Consider the following 24,435-nt stretch of genomic DNA (forward strand, 5'->3'; position numbering starts at 1 on the left):
AACGCATTAAATATAAGAGAAGAACAACGACACAACATTAAAGTGTAACACACACAGAAACGGACTAAACATTAGACAAAATCCGACGAGAATGACAAATATAACATCAAAACCAAATACATGAATTTGGGATAGAAAAGTACCGTGACACGTCTCATAGTAATGTGAATTCACACTAAAATATAAGAGAAAACAAACGACACAACGTAAAAATGTTACACACACAGAAACGAACTATGATATAATAATGGCCATTTTCCTGACTTGGTACAGTACATTTTTAAAGAAACAAATGGTGGGTTGAACCTGGTTTTGTGGCATGCCAAACCTCGCACTTTAATGGCAATGTTAAATATAACATTAAAATGACAACATAATATTACAGGACTACAATACAAATAAATAGGAGAACGTATTAGGCAAAGAAACACATAAATAATAGATAACAAACTTGAGGCATCAGGTTTAAAATTCAATACACCAAAAACGCGCCTCGTCCACACAAGACTTACCAGTGACGCCCAGATATAAAAGTTCGAAAGTAAAAAAAAAAGGGTACAAAATTGTACAACACTGAGGATCAAAAGTTGAAAAAGGTTGTGCCAAATACGGCTAGGGTTTTCTGCTTGTGATAAGAACATCCTTATTATTTAGAACAATTTATGCTATTGCAAACAGTAAACTTTATCAAATGAATATAAAAGATAAACATGATAAAACTGAAGTCTTAACTAATTACAGAAAACAAACCCGAATACATAATACAAAGACCAAAAAATACAGAAAATAGACACACACGACTTCGTCCAGGCCTCAACGCAAAAAGTCATAAAAATGACGTCACATACGAAGTGGTGAAAACAAACGCTGAAATACACCCTTCTGACTTAGGTCTAGTATAGAGAATTTAACGGGGTTAATATATTTATGAGCGGTCAAATCTTTCTCCAACTAAGACTTAATTTCTAGAGCTACAATACCAAAGTGACGGAATTTATAATAAAACAATAAAAAGAAACCGACGAGTCAGTACAAGACTAACACACCACATATTAAACAATGCAGAAAATACATTTTTGAAAGTAAACGACCGTTTATGCGCTACTCATGCATTATAAATCAGCAACCATTTAATTTTGAAGATTCCAGCTTCGTCAATTTATTGTGACTGATGGTAATGTTCACCATGTTTAAATTTCTGCTAATGATCACATTCAACGTGTGAGAATATCTATTGTAATTATAACAAAACCAATCCATGTGGTACTTTATTTACTTTGCTTGATTATGTAATACAATACTGTAAAAATCGTAATGTCCTACTAATTACTTGACGGTACATTTCGGTTTTGAATTAATGTTGTATGTAATAAATATGCCAAATAGGAAAATAATTTTCATAATAAACTAGTATTTTTATGTTCCATAGAGGTTTTAATACTAAAAGTGTAATACTTCAGACGGAAACCCCTCATTGTCAATAAAGGGATTTGAATTAATGTCAGAATTTCCCCTACACACAGAACAGTTGTAGACGATTTTCAAATCTCACAGTGTCCCAACATTAATGGGATTGTTATACCGTATATATAATACGGTTTATCTCATTTATAGGGAAACGGTACTATTTATTCTGCCATAGGCGACAATACTAACATTTTCTAAATTTACCAGTATTTATAATAAAAGCCTGGATAAAACAGTTATGTGTGGTGTTAGTTCTTTATTACTGTATTGAAATTGAAGCCAAATAGTATCATGACCAATTTCCAACAGAGCTTGTTTCTGTTATCCATATGCCCACCGTCATTTTAAACCAAATTTATGAAATTTTGGAAGCCTTTTCGAATAATTCTCTAGAAAATATTTCAATAGGTTTTAAAATTTATATTGTAAATTTACACACTGCAGTTATTCATAGATAAATAAAAAAAAAATATTGTACTCTTACATCCAATCACAGCCGTCCTAAGTTGACTTCCTTTACCTGTCTTTCTGCATCATTCGGATCCGGTTCTCATTTTCCGCTAATTAACGTCACATGACTCTTCAGCATTACTTGAACTAGCCACTCTTGTAGATTTGTTAAAGTTTAAAAAAATGTAGTCGTAAAAAATTATTGACAACCGCACGTCATATTCCAATATTTTGATATGAAACTATCGAAGAGACAAGGTAATCCTCTTAGAAAGGATTTTCATTTGTCAGGGCCAGCAAATGACGAAATTAAAAGGCAAACCGACAGTACGATCCGATGCCATCAACACGAGAAACACCGACAGCTTCTTTCAACATGTATGGATGTGTAAAGATCATAGAACAATTTGATTAACGTATCTTCGCCATAAAAGATATACAATGCATCAATGACAGGGACAGCTTCCAATTTGTCAGTGGCTCATGGACCGGTGATAAACTTATTGGCAAAACAAAATCTTCACACCAGGAGCCCCATTTATCACAAGGAAAACACGATTCAAAAAGAATAGAACCACTGATCCAAAGAATTCATAACCTGGTTCCAGCGGTTTGCAGATTTCGTCAAACATTAATCTTGGTATATTGAATTTATAAAAAGTTGATGTTTTGTGGCATATATTTATTCTAATTGATATTTATCTCGTACTGATTAAGATTAATTTGATAGTGATAAAGATAAGATTACTGAAAGGATTATTTATTATTATTATTTATAAACGTCAAGTTTACACTTCAAGCGACCATCTTTTCAAGACGGATTGCAAACAGAAATTTTACCAAAAGATTCTGTGCATGTATTTTACGGAAATTGTGTCTTCAAATAACTCCATTTTACAAATTATTACGTTATAGTTTTTCTACTGAAAATTAAGATCTCTGGGCGAATTGAAACTAATGATGATGGACAATTTTGCGGAAAACCTTTTACTCAGATATGTAAAAACACACTGTAAACACTGTAAAGTAAGCAAGCCAGTCTATTGTCACTTAGGTATTGAAATTGACAAAAAGGATGCAAACTTCTTATCTGATCGCAATGAAAGAGTCATAATGATGTCCAATAAAGAAATAAAAAGTAAAATCACAAAAATACTGAACTCCGAGGAAAATTCAAAAAGGAAAGTCCCCAATAAAATGGAAAAAGCAAAAATTCAAACACATCAAACGAATGGATAACAACTGTCATATTCCTGACTTGGTACAGGCGTTTTCTTATGTAGAAAAGGGTGGATTGGACCTGGTTTTATAGCTAGCTAAACCTCTCACTTGTATGACAGTCGCATCAAATTCCATTATATTGTCAACGAAGCGTGAACAAAACAAACAGACACAATAGGTAAAAATACCAAAAATAGGGGTACAGCAGTCAACATTGTTTTTATGATCTTAATCACTATAAAAACAACAAATGTAACGAAGAAGCACAAAAAGGCATACATCAAATTTAACATCTTCAATTTGCTTATATTATACAATTTTTTTATCTATGTAAAATCCACCCATAAAGGATGGAAGGTTTTAAGTACTGGTGTAAAATTGCGCGTTTGAAATTCGCACAGGTAGACATAAAATAATTTTGTCGTTCAAAGTATGACGGGATCTATAAATACAGAGCCACGTAAAATAGATATAACAAAAAACAGACTTAACAGTAAAAGTAATGATAATAAATAAAACAGTTATCAAATTCATCCAATCGGACGAAGGTTATGAGGATCATCATCGCAAATAATGCTTTTGCTTTTGGTTATTATTCTAATTGAACGCATGAAGTATTTATTATTGACGAGAAAAGAAATACAGTGAAATCAATGAAGGTTCAGAGAAGATCATCGTTTAATTGTGTTGTTTACAATAACGATTTGGTAATTTTATTGAGTATCTCGACAATTCAGATTATTGCATAAGCGGAACGGTTAAAAGATCGAGGAATACGGAAATGTTTCAAAAGAAACGAATGCTTTCTATAGATAATTACGACAGCTTTACTGAAAATGATTATTATCCTAATACTGGCACAGTTGGACTTTTTGAGAAATCAAGAAAGTGTCGTACATTATTAAAAGGCGTTATTTTGTTATATAATTACATTTATAATAGTCTTCTTTCAATTCAATAAATATTGTCTCGTTTTGTCATTCATTTGTAAACGTCATGTGCAGCAGACTTACTATAAATTGTAATTTGCAACAACATGTTATTTTCTAAGATATATATGTGATTAATATATCTTTTCAAGAAAGATTGAATCGATGGTATTGTTTGTTTTATCGGAACTATTTAAAAATGTGTCAGTTTTTGTTATTTATGACATAGTCATGGCGTCAGTGTGGTGACATCTTGGTGAATTATATACATTGATGAATTTTTGCAGTTAGAAAAACACTTTGAAATAACTCTGATTTCAAAGATTAATGCCGTTTTTGAGTGTAAAATAATGTGTCGTATAATTTCGTCTGCTTTTAAATGTTATATGAACACATGACAGGCATTTAGAAATAGTAACGGTATCCGAAATTGTAACAATACAAGCCATATACATAACACAGAAAATATTGATTTATATAAAGTCAGGTTATTTAAGGACTGAATTAAGCTTTTATAATACTGAAATATAATAATGACGAATTTCATGATACATCGTTGTACATTTGAAACACAATGTACAGGTGTAAGGCGAAGTTGTCGCTGTTTCAGTTTGTGCGTTTTTTTTTTTGCAATTTCCCCATCAAAGTCTTTTGTTGTCTAAAATCTAGTTTACTTTAGTTGTAAAGAATAATACTTGGAGTAAAACGTTTGCTTACTGTAGAATGTTTTTTTCAATTTTATTTTTTGTAAGAGTCCCAATTTAAAAGCGTAAAAAGGAAAACCTATCAAAAGCTTATTCTAAATACAAGTAAAATAGCAAAAATATCGAACTACAAGGAAAATTCGAAACGTAAAGTTGTTTGTCAAATTTCAAAACCAAAAGCTCAAACACACAAAACGAAAGTAAAATAACTGTCATATTACAAATAGTATTGCACCTTTCTTTTTAAATCATCGAATGGTACATATACTTTTAAATCTGTCTACGGTTTACGGAGTACGATTTGTACGGACGTTGGATATAATCGAGCACAGCACCATAATGCTGATTAATCCCAACAATTCGCGAGGAATGCAATATACGGATGACATTGTTAGCCTGGCACTGTTACTTTAGATAGGTCTTTATAATTTTAAATGATGAATAGATACTCTTGATATTGAAGAAGATTCATTGATATAAAGAAAACTGTAGTGCAAACCAATAAGAAAATTTCGTACTGTCTATGTAACAGTTCAACGACTTGGCCGTCTGTATCACAGTGAGAATACCAGAAAGCAGGTCGTGCAGGTATTTTAAATTAAAAAAAATTACTTCGGTAATCCGATTGTGCCTATTTATTTTAGAAATCTCAATAGCTGTTTATGTTTTATTTGCAATTCTTTTTACTTTGATCTGATCTATTCAATAAAATAATTGATCAAATCTACATTCAGTGCAAAATAAGATTTTTCTGAAAGTTAAAGACTTATAATATGATGTGGATATAAAACAGACTTAGAATAGACTCACAATTCATACAACTGATTAATTCTGGTTTCTCATCTTCTAGTTCATCAGTCTGCCCATTACATTTAATTTTTATAGGTTTAAATTCAGGATTAAGAAAGGATATCATGATAATTGCATATGTTGGAAAGTGCTTTCTTGATATTCTTGTTTTACAGGTCTTAATGCATAAAAAAATTGTGTCTTCAAGTAAATAGTTATCAAGATACCAGGCTTATTATTTAATACGACAGACGCGCGCTTCTTCTACATAAGACTCATCAAGGACGCTGATATCAAAAGAGTAAGAAAGCCAAACAAGCATAAAGTTGAAGAGCATCGAAGTACCCTTCACTAAACTTCATTCTCTGCATGGCAAAGATAGAACCATGGACTTTATTTTTCGATGCTTGGTCATTGTGACATAAGTAAAATGTCTGGGATATTGAAAAAATGCTTGCAAAGATAATGGTCTTTAATTTGATTTATGTAAAAGGATAACATGCAAAGACATATTCAGTACGGAATGATAAAATCATATTATCCCGATTTAGAGTATTTTCTGGCAATTTGATTTGCTTATATTGTCTTTATAAATTTCAGTACAATTTGTATTACGTCAATTGGAATATCCTTTATACCATTGACCTAATATATATATACATATATATAGTCACAGTATCTTACATTAATTTGTAGGATCCTTTACTATAGATAATTTAGCTGATCTGTAAAAAATATCTTATATATCATGTACTGTAGTACGACGCTAGATTAAAACAGACGTAGAAAGGTAACACCCGGCCACCGAAAGCTTCATTTTTATGAAGCCCAGGTGGTCGTGTGGTCTAGCGGGACGGCTACAGTGCAGGCGATTGGGTGTCACGATATCTCAGTAGCATGGGTTCGAATCCCGGCGAGGGAAGAACAAAAAATTTGCGAAAGCAAATTTACAGATCTAACATTGTTGGGTTGATGTTTAGAAGAGTTGTATGTATATATATATATATATATATATATATATATATATATATATATATATATATATATATATATATATATATATATATATATATATCTATTAGTTGCTTTTAATAGTCCTAATATTTTTCATTTTTCACAGTTTTATATTAAATATCTCAATATATTTGGTTGATATTAAGCAGTCATCAGAGATAAATGTGTAACTAAAAGACATGACATTCAGTAGATATTTCCTTTGAGACAAAACGAATAAAATGTTGGATTGTCTATTTGAGATATGTTAAACGATGTTTTTAAAAGTCTTGCTTGTCAATGTCATTGACATATCACAGATGTCCGGTTGGTTTCTGAAATACATCATGTTTAACTATGCTTGAACAAATGCACATTACTAAATTTATCTTCGACAAAGATTATGCTATCAAAGCATGTTGTCAATAAAATATTCTTGAATAAAGTTATTTGTTTTCGATAGAAAATTACAATAATAGCCTTCTTGTATATCGGGTGAATTCATTTCAGTCGTTCCAGTTTAAAGGAAGTCAATCATTGTAACAATTGTACACCCTTTCTGAAATATGGTGTGTTAAGTAGTAACATAATTACTCATTTATAATGTCCTGTTACATTGCATATTTTAAAGAGGTAACTGTACTGTAGGCACACTGACAGTTCCTAAACAGTTTTCATAAGCATGACAAAAGGCGAATTACTGGCATTGTGACCCTTCTTCCAAATTATTCGTTATACTATTTTTTCAACAATGATTTAAAGTTCGAATGCACGTAAATGTAGAAATGAAATACTATGGATTCATCTATTTTCGTGGTTACCAATTTTACGAAGATTGGCGAAAGCATTTATTTTCGAAACTTTTTGATATGTCGTTTTAAAACATCAATAAAATTGATTATTTATTATTACTTTATACTGTTTAGTCAGTTTTTGTTATATCTATTTTGCGTGACTGTATTTATGCATCCCGTCATACTTTGAACGACAAAATTATTTCATGTCTACCTGTGCGAATTTCAAACGCGCAATTTTACACTAGTACTCAAAACCCTCCTTCCTTGATGGGTGCACAAATAAAATCGTATAATATAATCAAAATGAGGATGTTAATTTGATGTGTGCTTCTTCGTTACATTTGTTGTTTTTATAGTGATTAATATGATAACACAATGTTGACTGTTGTATCCCTATTTTTGACATTTTTGACTATTGTGTCTGTTTGTTTTGTTCAAGCATCGGTGACAATATAATGGAATGTGATACGACTGTCATACAAGTGAGAGGTTTAGCTAGCTATAAAACTAGGTTCAATCCACCATTTTCCACATTTGAAAATGCCTGTACCAAGTCAGGAATATGACAGTTCTTGTCCATTCGTTTTTGATGCGTTTTGTTATTTGATTTTGCCATGTGATTATGGACTTTCCGAATTGATTTTCCTCTGAGTTCAGTATTTTTGTGATTTTATTTTTTTTGGCAAATTTCAAATAAGCCTTCACCAAATTTGTTTTTCGTTGTACACTTTGTTGTTCCTTTTTATCCAAATTGGTATACAATAAATAGTAATGAATTGAAAGTAATATTCGTCAGGGCACCGTGTTTTTCAATATTTTCGATTTGAATCTTCACTTGAAGAATAGTTAAAAACATGCATTTTGACAAAATAATTATAGTTCTAAATATACTCATTATGGATACCAGGATGAAAACTTTGAACGAAAGACGCACGTTTTCTTTTACAAAAGACTAATCAGGGACGCTTAATTCAAAAACGTTGCAAAAACCAGGGTCGATTCATATTCTCATTGAGAGTATTAAAAACAAAAATTTCATTTTTCTACATATATCTATTAATAATACAGAGGGGCAATGCATAAATTAAAAAAAATATCACTGTCTTCATACTTGATACTGGTACTTGCAAATACTTAAAAACTTAGTTCTGCTGCCAACAACAAAACAGTTTTAAATGATTTGAATTTTAACCTCAAGGAAAATACGAAACATTTATATAGCTGAATGTGTAGCTTGATACGACAGTTTCAAATTATTCCAGATCAGTTTCTCATTTGAATGTAGATTATGGATGATGATATTACAATGATGATATGCAGCTGCCTTTTACATACAATCTGATTTTATGATATGAACAAAGTGCTATTTGTATTGTTTATTGCTGAATGATTTGCGTTCAAAGCTCGAATTAAATTGAAAAGACATTTATTCCACAATAAAAGTACTTTGAGTTCTTATGATTTCTATATTTTATATGCAACCTTCAGGAGATATCTTTGATATTTGATCATGTTATTCAACATATACAATTGCATCCTTTTCTAGAAATTAAACATATCAATAACATAACCACATTGCTGTAAATCTGCTTTGTACCAGTTTTAATGGGCTTCGTTTTATCTCTACATATTTGCAACTCAGCTGTTTCCAGTTAAAATGTATCAAATATGTACATCTACATTCGAAAAATAACAACAATGTGTCGCAATTCATTCAAGTATTAGAACTAGAAAGAAAAAAATCATTTGTCACGCTCACAGCTGATGACAAATTTTCGAAACTGCCTCGCAAATCCATTTCAAACCGTTTCAGACTTAATTTCCCCATAGTGAGAGTTAAGTCCCTTACAAAGATCGATACCATCTATAAGCAAAAAGAGGGATAGCGAAAGACGACGATAAAATGGCAAACCAAAATTAATCAACAAACATGAGTTAACATCTTGAGATTATCTTATGGTTTTGAAGATGAAATAGCACAAATCTGTGTAACAATCCTCATATCATCCTAACATTAGACAAGTTGTCAATAAATTCAACAACAACGATCCAAGTTTGACATCTTCGTATAGAGTTCTGTGAAAAACAAATTACTTATGAAGAAATATGATAATTGAAGATAATATCAATTCTGTTTCACAATAATCTTTACAAGGTTGATTTACCCTTTTTTGTACCTCTCCTCGGGGGAAATCATGTTTTGTGTTGTAATACGATCAACAATCATTATATTCATCGGTAATAAAAAAAAAAAAAAAAAAAAAAACATGTACATAAATACATTAATGATGCCTCTTGAAATATCATTTGTAAACCCGTAATAACAATATTACCCCACGAGGAAATCGAAGAGGAACATTTGAGTTGACATTTCATTGCCTGATTTCTCAATTAAGGAGGTAGACCTAGGTTAAGGGAAATAACTCTTAAAATCATCAGTACGTTTGAGTCAACCATTTTCAAAAATATATTTTAAGCTTCTAGGTTACATAGATTATTTTCAATCTGTTTCAGGTAAATGCTTAAAATACATTCATGAACTTGATTTTTACAAACGCTTTACTGATTTAAAGAGTTATCTCCATGAACCAAGATGAACTTGACTTTTACAAACGCTTAACTGATTTAAAGAGTTATCTCCCTGAACCAAGGTCTACTCCCTAAATAACTATTGATAAAGAAGTACAAAAATGTACTGGAAAAGGAAAACAAATGTGAATTCCAGTGTTGATAATCGTAAGCTCTCTTGGTCAAACCTGATGACATTGACTGTATAGTACTGAAAACTATTAGCTATACTCCTGAGGTAGTTAGTCAAAGGAAGTTTATCTCATTAACTAAAACAATACGACTTAACTATGAGCATGGAAGTACTATTTAAATATTACTCCCATGCCATGAGTAACTATGAAATGAATTGCAAATCAACAAATGTTGTTAAAGGATTATAGTGTAACCTTTATTGAATGGTATATGTCACTGAAATGAAAAGAAGGCTTTACAAACATAAATGCAGACATATATAAGACTGAGACATAGATAACAATACACATACCATTATTTATCAAAGCTTTTCTTAGAATGAGCATTCAAACCTTTCAACGCGAGTTTTTATTATCAAAAACACACACAACTATGATACTCATCTTGCAACACTTTTTTCGTAAACAATACGAAGACTGCCAAGTTCAAGAACTGAGGCCTGTGACAACCTATGGTTCCAAATAAGAAAAAGTGATGGTATTGGTGTTATGTCTTTTCCTCATTCCAGCTAGCTTGTAAATGTGATGAATGTGTTCAAAACTGATCTTTGACGCAGACACATGGTCTTCGTCAGCAAACAACCCCTTGTTATACAGTTCATAAATACATAGAGAAACCACAATATTTTTGTTTTTGATGTTGTTGCAGCACCTTAGTAACTCTGTTATAATTTTATATGGTATACACAACAGGTAAATAAATAAAATTAAACAGACAAACAAACAAACACCCCAACTCCAAAAAAATGTCGTCTGAAATAAGAATGTTCAATAACAATAGTGTTAAATATATAACTGATATAATTATTATAAATGTTTTGTATCTTAAGTCATTTAAAAAAAAACACCATTTAGCTTAATTGAGCACATGTTTACTCGCTGTCATGGATAAACACCATCGTTGACATCATCATTCTAGCTTTTAATCTAGCACATAAAGATAAGATTGTTCCCGTGAAAAGAAATGCATACACTGGAATGTACCGAACTATGCACATCATTATCTCAAACAACATTAATGCTCCAAGAAACTACAAGAAACAGTAATTAATTTTGCACGATCTAAACATTATTGTCAATACAGCCTAATAAAAACATTCACTTACAATACATATTATTCGTGGTCATAATTTGCCTCAGATCATTAATGTGTTTTCTCAAATCAATAAATATTCGCTGAAAATAAATATAGATTTTGTAAATAAACCTAATATTATACATATTTGCACCCGAAGGGTGTGTAATATTTAAATTAAACAGTTTTCTAACTTCTTCTGTTTCTTTTTTTTTAAGAATGCTTTAGGGGGCATCACTGATTATGGTGTTTGTATAAATACGAGGTCACGTTTGGTCGATTAATCATTTAACTTGCCACATGAAGCGCAGATGGACGAAACATAGCTTGTATCAACTCGATGAGGAATTTGAGGGAAACCAGTAATAATTCAAAATTTTCTACTCTCACTGGTTTTACATAAAAAAATGAAATTCTACACTTTTCCTCTGGTCACTTTATTTCAATTTGTTTTCAATCTGAAAATAAATGATATAATTCACACAGCAACTTGCATATTTTGCCATATTCTTATGTCCCTTTATAGCATTTTGGTTTTTGGCGTTCAAATAGTTTGGCTTTGACCTTTCTTGATGAGTCAAGTTTAATATATAAAATGCATAAAGTGATAAGTTTGACTGAATTTAACGGCAATCAGCATTCAGGGGTTTTCGATGGTACATGGAGTTATAAGCCAACAACTAGCTGAACTTGTCAACGTATATTTGTTCCTCACAACAGTTCTTGAGAAAAATGAGATATATAACTTATGAGAGAAATTCGATAAAAAGTTATTACAGATGTTTGGCTTTATAAATATTTTGATATGAGCGTTACTGATGAGTCTTATGTAGACGAAACGCGCGTCTGGCGTACTAAATTATAATCCTGGTACTTTTGATAACTAATTACTAAATATTGAATGTAGATTAAAGACAATATTGCCGTGTTGTTATCAGCAGTTTTAAAAGACTATCTAGATCATCATAAACAAATTGTTGTTCGCATCGTTTGTATTTGTTTCCTTAGCTTAATAAAACTAAAATGGAAATATATTCTGTCATTAAAGTGTTCAAGTTCCATTCGATATGCTATAAGAAGACTTTAGGATGCATCTTTGATATTTGATCATTATAATAAATAGTTTGAATTTAAATGGTTTTCAGAACATAAAAGTACCAGAAACATAAGCCATATTGATAATTATTCTGCTTTGAAGTACAATATGTTTCGAGTGATCTATACATAAATTTGAGACTCAGCTGCTTTAAGTGAATGTAAAAATGAGCATACTTTCATTCGAAAGGACAAGCCATTAGAAGGTGTCACAATCAATTTTTGAAGTCGTGTTCAAAGAACTAGTTATATTACATAATACAGCATTGTCACTACTGTGGACTCGAAATCGTGTACTAGTAATTGATTTGACACTTCTTTCTGAACGGTTAAGGCGTGTGTGAGTGTTAAGGAGTCCCATTATTGAGATTAAAGACCACAAAAGACATTGCGCTTTGTCTTTAGCCTTTTGGTGATACTTCCAAAACGTGCTTGTTGCTCGTCTTTCAGTTTTGCTATGTGCTTTGTCTATATGCCTTTTCATGTTTCTTCGTTACATATATGACGTGGCTCTGTACTTATACATCCCGGCATTGTTTTATTGTACTATTGTTAATTTGTGTATTCTTGACTTTAATTTTTACTATATGCCATTTTGTGCTTCTTGGTTCATGTGTGTATGTTTGTTTTAGTGATAAGGATTAAAGCACAATGTTGACTGCTGTATTATTGATTTTTTTTTACCTATTATGTCTTTGTTTTGTTCATGCATCGTTGTCTATATAAAAGAATTTGATTCGACTGTCATATATGTGAGAGCTAGCTAAAAAAAAACCCCAGGTTCAATCCACCATTTTCTACATAAGAAAATACCTGTACCAATTCAGGAATATAACAGTTGTTGTCCATTCGTTAGATTTGTTTGAGCGTTTGATTTTGCAATTTGATTATAGACTTTCCGTTTTGAATTTTCCTCGGAGTTCAGTATTTTTTGCTTTTACTCTTTTTCATACAAATGAAAAGATGGATATGGTAGAACGACAATGATGTGGAAAACAAACAACAAGTCAGTAACCATTTAACGTTGCATATGCGGCAAACTTATATTGAAATCTAAACATCATCCGACTTCCAAACAAGTTGTCCACCAATGATGATGTGACACAGACACCATATTATGAAGAAAAAGACAGAATAATTTTTGCTGAACAACAAGTTATTGAGTTTATGTATATGTATATGTATTTCTGGCATAATCAATGCGATTACATGTTTTGTGGTATAACTTAATTGAAACATTGCCTCGAATGGCATTTATAAACGCTAACTATAATTGTAGCATCTGCAGGAAGAGATATTTACATTATTCCATACCATCAAATCTTTGCTCTTTTGATGTAATATACCAAATTAGAAGTAAAGAATAACAACAACCAACACTTGTTGCAAAGTCGTTTGTTTCACTTGTGAAAGGACCAAAACCCGCAGATTCCTTCTATAACGATACCCCAAAATTATTGTAGTATACAATTATTAGTAATAACAGCAGCGTAATTTACTTCAATATTAAATATAAACATATTTACAAATAAAAAAATCTGATCTTATTTCAGTCAAAATACTCCTACACAATTTGAAACCAGGCCAATATAAGGGTAAGTAAACAGTGATGAAAAAACGGTTGAATATTAAGAGACGTCATTACCATAACAACATGCGCGATACTGCCACTTACGATCTAGTTGACGTTTGTTGGATCTAATTTTGAAAACAACAGTATACTGTTGCCTTACATGCCTTGTTAAATTAAATGTAAAGTATTTGGTGATGCACTTTCTAATTCCTGGCTTGTGATTGGAAAACTATTGTTCAATCTTAGAATTGTGGTTTAATAAAATTGACGGCACTGATACACATCTTCCCTTTATATCAAGAAGTTAAACAATTAATCGGCTTTGAGCTTCCTGATGAAGGTAAATTTAGAAAAGCTCTTCGGACGGTAAAAATATATAACGTTTAGCTTTCATATTTTAAGAATATGAGAAGTCAAATAGCCAAAAGACATTTGAATGTCTTTAAAACAATTGAAAAGTGTACATACATTTTGTCAGGTTTAAATCGTGAAAAGTCTTAAAAAAACAAAATATTGTAACAACCTTTAAACATGTACAACCAACCAATATACTGTTCCCGAAACAAAGGTAAAATCATTCAGACATGACTAAAACGTTAATTCATAAATTACATGTTGTAGGATTAACTTAGATATTTTAGATACCTTGCTTTTTTTAAAGTGAGAGGTTTAGCTGGCTATAAGACCCGATTTAAACCACCATTTTCTACACAAGACAATAATATGTCTGTACCAAGTCAGGAATATGGCAGTTGGTATCCATTCGTTTGATGTGTTTGAGCTTTTGATTTTGCCGTTTGATTATGGACTTTCATTTTGATTTTTCCTCGGCGTTCGGTATTTTTGAGATTTTACTTTTGATCTTGATCACTAGAATAACTATACATGTATTGGGGAAAAAAGGAAAATAGCAATATACCGAATTTCATGAAAATTTTAAAACGAAAAGTCCTGATCAAATGTCGAAATCAAAAAGTCACACTAAACAAATTGAAAACATCGGTCATAATCCTGACTTGTTACAGTCATTTCCTCATGTAAATCATGGTAGATTAAATCTGGTTTTCTAGCTAGAGAAACCTCTCATATGTTTGACAGTCGCATATAATTTCATTATATTGACAAGAATGTATGATTAACATATTTCAAGCAAAAAACTTCCCAAATTTTGGCAGTTTTGTTTAACATTACTCTGACCTTTCATGGAGTTAATGAAGTAAAAACCTTAAAAAACGAAGAACAAAATTGTTAATGAAACATTTTAATTCAAGAAAAAGCATTACTTAATACAAAAATGCTCCAAACTGTTAAAAATTATAAGTTTTCAAGGCATCATGAGTTTTAAAATATTTCTCCTATTTGTCTTCGCAGACTCTGACGAATTATGTCGGGATAAGAAGTTTTTGAAATCATTATGATTTTTATTTCTGAATATTAGAATATATTGTTCAATGAGACAGCAACTCAATTACACAAATAAAACAAAGGGTATCTAGACTTGAGGTTATAAAGCAACTATGCTATCTTATATATTGCATACCATGTGAAATAAAAACATATTTTGTGTGGCTTGTATTCTTTATTTTGATCGACGTCGTTTCAAAACTAGTAAACTAGTACTACTTCTTTTTCTTTTTTCACATGTACTCTTATTTTGTTATTATAAAGTATTAATTGTAATTTATTTGTACTTATATGGCCACTTTTATTCAATCAACTATCTCTTTGAAACAAAGTTTAGAAGTGCGTGATGTTGGAACAATGCTAATGACACAGTCACAGTTGAAATAAAATTTACTGTTTCACATCAAAGGAATGGTCGAGCAAACCGCATTTAAAGTAAGGTTGACGTTGATGCTAGGTGAACTAACAATTATCTTATTTCAAAGCTTCATCGTGACAAATGGATATTTTGGAGATGATAGCCTACGTTTGTCTTGAAACAGCGACTTTAAGTGGGACAAATATCAAGCAAAGCTTCATAACGATTGTATTTGTTTGATAGATGATACGTTTACATTTAGCTCAAAATATTATATCGTGATATGGAATGACGATGCCTTATAAAGGGTGAATTTAAAAAATGATAGGAATCCATGTCACTTTACACGGAGATACATTAATCTCCGAACCTATATATGTACTCTTTTTCTGTATTGCCGTGTGTTTGGCTGAGAAGCAGAAAATTTGAATTCTGAAGTTATTGGTTGACTTGTTGGAAAGTTAAACCCCCAGCACTAAAGTCAAAAAAGCTATCTCGAGGTCAATGAACCCATTATATAGGACAAAAACATGGTCATTTTACAATCTTTTTATTGAATAGATAACATAAGAAACCTAGCTTCCTGTGAAAGAATACGATTTTTTTCAAGAAAGTATGTGGATTTTTCGAGAATGTCTGAATTTGCCGAGCCTTACGGTTATTCTGCTAGACGTTATAAATGACAAAGGCATACATTTCTGTTATGTAAGTTTTTTATATGTTAAAAACAGATTGAATGAAGCTCTCCACTATTTTCAATATAGTAAAACAAGCTAATATCTGCAATGACCATGATTTTTTACATGAAAAAAAATTGTTGTACCTAAACAAAAAATGCCGCTTTCAAATGTTGATGTCTGGAATGTTTCTTTAAAACAAAGTCCTGCATGTCTTTATTTCAATAACAATGAAAAAGAACTTGGAGATTCCGTTGACATTACTGCTCTGTGGGTATGTTGTAGGTAGGGTTGAATAAACTGAATAGCATGATTAATTAATCAGGCTTACTTATCATGTATACAAATATTTGAATACATTTGTAACTGACTTAGAAAATAAAAAAAATCTCTGGAATTAGATTTGAAATAAACATTCAATTTATCTTTTTACATTTTTTAATCATTATTAAGGCGTTATTTTCAATTTTACGTTTATGTTTTATAACATCTTAAGAGTTCATACGTATCATTTATACTTTCCCCAGTGAATTCTATTATGAAATTTTTACCCTATGGAAATTTGGACATTCATAAAGGTTTACATTTTACAGGTTGTCAATATCGTATTTTTGTTTGGTAGAGATTAACTAACTTTGACGCGAGAACCAGGGGCCGGGTTTTTGAAAGTATCTTATGACTAAGACATGTCCTTTGGTGGTTTTATAACGTGTCCATACATTGTGTAGTCGAATGATATGTTTTTTCGAAAGTGTCGCATGTAAAACTTTGTCAACACTTTTATCGTAAACGTTAGACAACTGGCCATATAACTTATGATGGTCTTACGATTAATATAACAGTTACGACATCACGGGAAATTAACAGTTCAATTAAATAAATGAGAATGGATACACAGTGTCAATAAAATAAATAGAGATTTCATTTTGTTTAATAACAACACAAAACATAGCAGGTTGTTTAATTTATTTTATTGTGTTCTTTTTTTTTTTTTATTACACCCACTTCTTGGAATCAGCAATATTTCGTGTAATCCGGTCAACAATCAATATTGAACATATCAATCGCTACCTTTAAACAAATATGTACATTTAATAAAGCTTTGAATACTTTATAGATAACCTTATGAATTATTAATTTTCTAATCGTTATAACATGATCACTGTAAGTGGAAATCAAAGAGGAATATTTGCGATGGCATTTCAACGCAACATTTTACAATTATTAAACTACTGAAACTGAATTACTTAAACATAAAATTGAGTAGTCTAGTGTCGATCATCGTAAGCTGTAATACAAGCATGATGAGAATCACCGCACACTACCGAAGAGTATCAAATATATTCTCTGAGGTTGTTATTCTGATAGGTATATATTATTTACACCATGAAAAGTCAACGGCATTGTTAATAAATGTGGTTACGTTATCCATGTTGATCTGACACAAGTTACTCTAGTAAATTAAACATGGCTCTCTCAACTGAAAAAGAGCTAATGAGGATGTTGCACGAGAGCTTGTATACAGATCCTCTTGTTAAAACTGCTTAGGATGCCGACATCAGCCTTAGTATCTACTGGATGGTCAAATAAACACTATTCCAATTTCACAAGTTTTAGAATATTGTTATCACAAAAAGATATGTGATTAATAATATAAAATAATTAATTCCTAAAAATATATTTGTGTTTAAGACTTTGTTTCTTAAATTGTTAACTGTAAACATAACGAAGCAAACGAATTGCAGTTTAATTGAACATATGTTAATACCGAACATTGTTAAACGTGACTATTAATTTTATGCAGACTTAAAGTCAAACAGTCTTTGCTCACACTGCAAATTGGCAGATTCTTATCACATAAGCATAACATAATAATTCTCGTAAATTAACCATAGCTCTTTAAAATTGAATGTGGCTGGTGCGGATGTTTCCAGAGAGGGACTATATGGACCCTTCTGTTGAAAATGTTAACAATGCCGGTTTCTGCCCAATTATCATCTAAATAGACCGATAAACACTGTTGAAATCACGACTTGTCAGAAATACTGTGATATGATTATCACAAGAAAATATGTGATGAAGATTATGTAGAGAATATCATTTATTTCTTTTTTTTATTTCCGGGAAAACTGAGAAAATGAGATCAAAGTATAAACAAATTCCAGTTTAATTGATCATATTTTCATAACAAATCATCGTTATAACTAGTCGTATAACATATCCTTAACCTAGAGATTCGATTGATCTCTAGAAGGCTAATGATTTAATTGGCTTGATCAAAATCTTTGCTGCCTGCTTTCGATTTATCATCAGTTAACCAAACATTAAAGCTACGCTTCGTAAAAAAAACCCAGCTACGTTGAAACATTATCTAATTGGACACGATCTGGTCGTAAAGTTAATATAGGCTTAATAACGATGTTCATAATAAAAAATTGTTTCAGAACATAAATGTGATTTTATAATCAATACTACGTATACGTTGTAGTAAAAAAAATAAAATCTGTAAATAATAACTTGTAATAGGGTATTTTTGTGCACCATGTTGGTTAATTGTAAATACACAAACTATGGTCTCCTGTATTCTTCTTACTGGCCTTGAGAACTATTTTGAACGATCATCTCTTGATCGTAACTTATGTGATGTATAAAATGAAATAATGTCCGGTCAGAAATGATTTTTTTCTGATAATCTGTCTTTGGGAAACAACACTGTTTCCTCAATCCATTGCAATAAATCGTTGACAGATCTATTCTTGACAAAATGTTAAAGCAAACTCGACTTCTCTTACTCTTTTTACCCTTAATAAACCCTTTTCATTTTTTTCCGAACCTTATCCAGTGCATCTAAATAGCTCAAAGAGGGATTTACATTGTACAAGTTTGGTTTTCCGGAAAATGGTTAAATTACGTTCGGACCAATTTTTTTTAATTTCAAAATATTTTCATAGATAAAAAAATAAATACAGATCAATTTAAACATTTTTTGTTTTTGGCATTTTCAGTTGAAGATTTACGTCCCTTAGTTACGTTAAAGACTTTATCGTTGTGTGATACACTGCTGTGGTAGAGATTGTCACTCTTATTGATCATGATGTTACAATCAAATAATCTCAGCATCTTCAAATGATCTATTTACTATTTGGTTGTAATTAAGGAGATTGAAGGGACAGACAAAATAGCATTTCCAGGACATTCTTCAAAACATTGACGGTACTTATGCGGTCATTTAATTTGTTTCGTCTCTCAGAATTTCTCGTAATTCTTTTAAAAGGATTGGCATAGTTTGTTCATCCGACAGATGTATGTACATACTATAACATTAAAACCCCCGTTGAAATTTACAGTCGTTTTCGTCGAGGATTAGATTTTAGAATCTCATCAATGTTTTTGAAGATATAATCATCCATACTCCCTATTGATTTAGTCTACAGACATATTATATCATCTTGTTGCTAAATGAGAAGATCAGTTAAATGATTGACGTTCGTATCAAATAAAGATGTCATCTACCAAATACAGTATCAAAAACATTTCGGTCAACAAAGGCTTTATCAATCAATGTTTTCTTATAAAGATGCAGTTATTAAGATGTGATCAGAGGTTGACTGGACGAGTCTTGTAATTTTTAGAATGAACATCAATTTACTCATCTAAAGCATGAAACCTTTTTTTGGCATTAATAAGAAAAATGAAAAAGCATTTCGTCATCTTTAGCGACATAGCAATCTTACAATAGAATTATATGATATATGATTGTAATGCGAACTCCTAAAACTAAAACAAAAACAAAACAAAAAATCTCTCAGAGCCCATTGCTCTGATATTCATTGAATTACCGCTAACAGCTTCTGCTTTCGTTATTTCTCTTTTGATGATTATTTTATAATTATGTAGTGATCGTGATAATAATTGTATCTTGAAAACATATCTCTTTAAATATATGATACATCATAGATAAATTTATATGCCGTTGGCCAATGAGTTCTGAGATTTAAAGGAAAAATAAATAGACACATTCTTTATCGAGCGAGCTCGAAAGAACATATCAAAATCTGTCAGTTAATAAGCTCCAATAGAAACTCATTCAAAATAGAAATTAAATAACTTTCTATGGTATTTTTGAATTTGGTATACATTGTTGTCGGAGGTCTTGGATGATCAATTCCCTATATTTAATCAGCTTTCTGGAGCTTAACTCAAATGCAATTTTCGTGGCATTTATTTTCTGTTTTATGTGGCTTAGCTCGAATGTAATTCCAATGGATTTTTTTTAAGGCTTATAGAGCTTAAGGAGCATAGCTCGACGAATGTTAATTTCGTAGATTTTTTTTTAGATAGATAGACTTTAATTTATATTATATTTTAATAGAAAACGTTTATCAAATGAATTCGAATTGTCTCATATTATCAGTATTATCTTTTAATGTAATCAAGGTTTGGGATGAATAAATGAAGATATAAACAACTTTTAAATCGTTGTAAAATGAGTTCAGTTTGATACATTAGTTTCTTATCATGTTTCCAGGCAGTCAAATCAGTTCCCAGGCTTGACATAATGGTGGTTTAAAGTTTAATCAAATAATTGATGAATGATATTCGAATGTTCAGTGGTGAGTCTTACATGGATGATAAGGTCGATTATATGATAAAAGAAGTGCTTTTACACCCACACGCTGACTTATAACTTTCACGTTGTAGCTCCCTTGGTAAAAATAATAGACCCGCGATGTCAATTCGCACTTTCTGAAATTTTAAGCTGATTTAGAATCAGGTAACTTTTGTTTTTACTACTAAATGGTGTTTGCTTATCGTATAAGCAAAAAAATACATATTCGAAAATCCGATTTGACCTGACGATGATAACCTAATGCATTCAATTTTTTTCATCATTGAAAAAAAAAATAAAATTGGTTGATATAATATTAACTCTTAGAACTGAATTACGTTTCAATTTAGTTTAAAGTCTTGCGTCTTCTAGATTTCAAACGGAACCAAGAAAGAAAGATACATCACCATTTCTTTCATGCTTCATTTATGCTAAGCGGTGTGTGTGTGATAAAGAAGAGTCCCAGTAGATATTCCGGTATTTTTCCAAAACAACACCATCGCATTTTTCTTAGTCCAGTGTTTTTCCCATGTTAAAGTATTCAATTTCAAGCATTCATCGCGTTTCGTTCCCGAAACTAAGAAAGTATCAAAAACAAATACTTAAGATCCGAGAAACAGGCAAAATGTATCCTCCTTGTAAATTGTACGCCTTTTTTAGTATTATTCAAAATTGTAAGTAAAACATGTTTTGCAAAGATCTTCAGTCATTTAACTTTCAAAAGGGGGAGACTATGGGTTTGAAAAACCGATGGAGAGCAATGAAATGAATTTGTAAGCTCCTAACTTTTCTTCTTAGCATTGATTTTACATATGTGACTTCTAATCGGTCTTTAAATTGAGAAAACTCATAAGTTTTGTAGTTTTGCATTATTGAAAAAAGAAAAGAAAGTGAAAATAACGTCAATAAATCCACGCAAAGGTAAATATTAAAACTATTCGTCCTTAAGCGATTAAATAAAACAAAAACAGAATATATCATAATTTATCGATTTGAAAGTAATCAAGCTAGATGTAAAATGTGAAAAATATTTACTTTGCTTTCATAACAGAACATTTATTAAAACTACAATAGAATAAGGCGTTGCAAAATATGAATAGTGATAAAAGTGAAATAACAATTGCATTTCTGATTTTTAAGTCAAATACAAAAAAAATATATCTAAGTAAAAATACCAATATTATCTCAAACATCAGTTTCTAGTACAGTCCGAGGCAGTATCCCATTTTTATGATTGTAATCCACCACAGTCAAAGCATTGAAAGCACGTATGGCAACATTATTAACATTGTGTTCCTCGGCACTTTTGCCCATAGGCATTCCTTTAAAGAAAATATCTAAAGCCATTTCTTCTTCCACCTCTTTCGAACTTGTTTTAGAATACTTCAATATCATAACTATTATTCCTGTTGAATAAAACAGTAAAACAACTATTATATATGAAACAGCTCCTAAATCTCCCTCTTTTTCTGTAGAAGTTGTGTTTTCGTACATTTCGGTTACGTTTTTAAAAACTATCCCAGTAACGTTTTCGTATGTTAAACTTTCCGCTTTTAGGTTTAAAGTATAATTCTCACACAATTTATAAAAAATCTTCATCGGTAAAAACATTTTATTTACTTTCCATTCCAAAAATAATTATTACATTCCATTCTTGGAGTCAGCCTAAACTAAATAATTTCAATGTGATGCACACCATCTGTCTTTTCAAGCCAATGAAATTGGATTATACAACCAGCAAGCAAGGTTGACACAAATTAAACATAATTTTCCAAACAACTAAAATCATTTGTTGCTTAGTTTTTAAAACTAGTGTAATTTTGATCAATACAAGCTTCCTCAACCATGTTATTTATTAAGTGTTTGCTTTCCACCTTTATCATCAGTACCTTAATTATTTTTCCGTTATATATTTACTTAGCTGTTAGCCTGATCACCAAACAATTTCAGATAGAAAGTCGATTACACAAACAAGGTTGTATATAGTTTGTCCAGGAAATCCAGAAATAAAGATCAATGAACTTATGTATCCGTTTATTTGATATATTATGTATTAGTTTCATGATACAATTTTAATTGTTGATGTGTTGATGTGTTCTTTGATTTTCAATTATATATTTTCAACAAGATCCGATTTTTTTTTATTTTGGGACAAATATTTCAACTAGCGATATAAGCTGACACTGATTAAGTTAAAAAAAACCATCAGCTAATGGTAGAACAAAACTAACTTTTGTATATAAATTTGAACACTCCCTTTCATAAGATAACAGTGGTCACCATGTCCATTTGCCTTTTGATGAGGGACTTTCCGTTTTGAAGTTTGAGCTTTTGATTTTGCCATTTGAATAGGAACTTTCCGTTTTGAATGATGAGCTTTTGATTTTGCTATTTGATAAGGCATTTTTCGGTATTTTATGTGATTATACTTCTTGCGTATGCATTCTTGTATGCGTCGGTCTGTGTAATATTCGGTTTCTGAATGATAATAATCGATTGTTATGGATTATATGTAAAGTGTTTTTGGTTCGGTTTCTGCAGATTCGTTACGTACTGCAAAAACATTACAGCATTTGCTTTTTGGAGAATTAAGACTTGAGTTTTACATCCATACAATGTGTAACTGGAATCCATCAAAGCTCCATTTCTATATCTCCTTTTCTCTTGCATTATATAAAAAAGCTATGTATGTGACAATTTTGGATGGATACTTCCCACAGTAATTCATTTTCATTTACTTATTCGAGTTTGTTTCAAAAACCAAAATTATTTCAAAAACCAATTCGGACATCTTATAAGGAAGCTAGGCTATTAAACCACAGATTTCAAGCAATAAAATAAACAAGTTATCTCTTGTTTCAATGAAGCTATCTGGCGTTGGTTGAACGTTATCTATCTGCCACAATTTGCCACGGATGTGTTCCAATTGTCGTAACCACCACAGTGATATCCTCTTTCCTAGATTGTGACACTACTGAATGAGACTTATCACTCAATGTGTACTTAAAACGCGCAATATGGCGGGTGCCACTAGTGAAGAAAGTTCTGCCTACTTTAAAACAAAAAACCACAGGAAATCACCAAACTTTTGAAGGTTTGCTGTTGCTCTGTTTTTAGTTTTTATGTTACTGTTTTGTGAACTTGTTTGTATTTTCGTCGTCTTTCGATTTTTGCAATGGCGTTTCCCTCCCACTTATGATCCTTTTGGTAGCTTCCCATTTGTCACAACTCGCCAAATTCCGTACCTTAGAAAGAGAGTAGCGGATTCACCCGAGGATTGCCGATCGGGAATCTTCTGCCTTATTTCAATTTATGTTTATCAAACTCTAATGCCGTATTATTAAAAGGGCTATGTCAGAAAGTACATTGTGTTTTATAGAAGAAATATCCAAATTTATCCAGCTATGTTGATAAGTCGTTCACCTAAGGACATTTTTTTCTTTTTTTTTCTGTATAGACTTAGCTTATAATAACCATGCATTATCAAGCTTGGTAACTCATAATTGTTTCTTAGTAACTCAATGTACGATGC

The sequence above is a fragment of the Mytilus edulis genome, chromosome 1 (assembly GCF_963676685.1).
Source record: "Mytilus edulis chromosome 1, xbMytEdul2.2, whole genome shotgun sequence".
In the NCBI taxonomy this organism is placed as follows: Eukaryota; Metazoa; Mollusca; class Bivalvia; order Mytilida; family Mytilidae; genus Mytilus; species Mytilus edulis.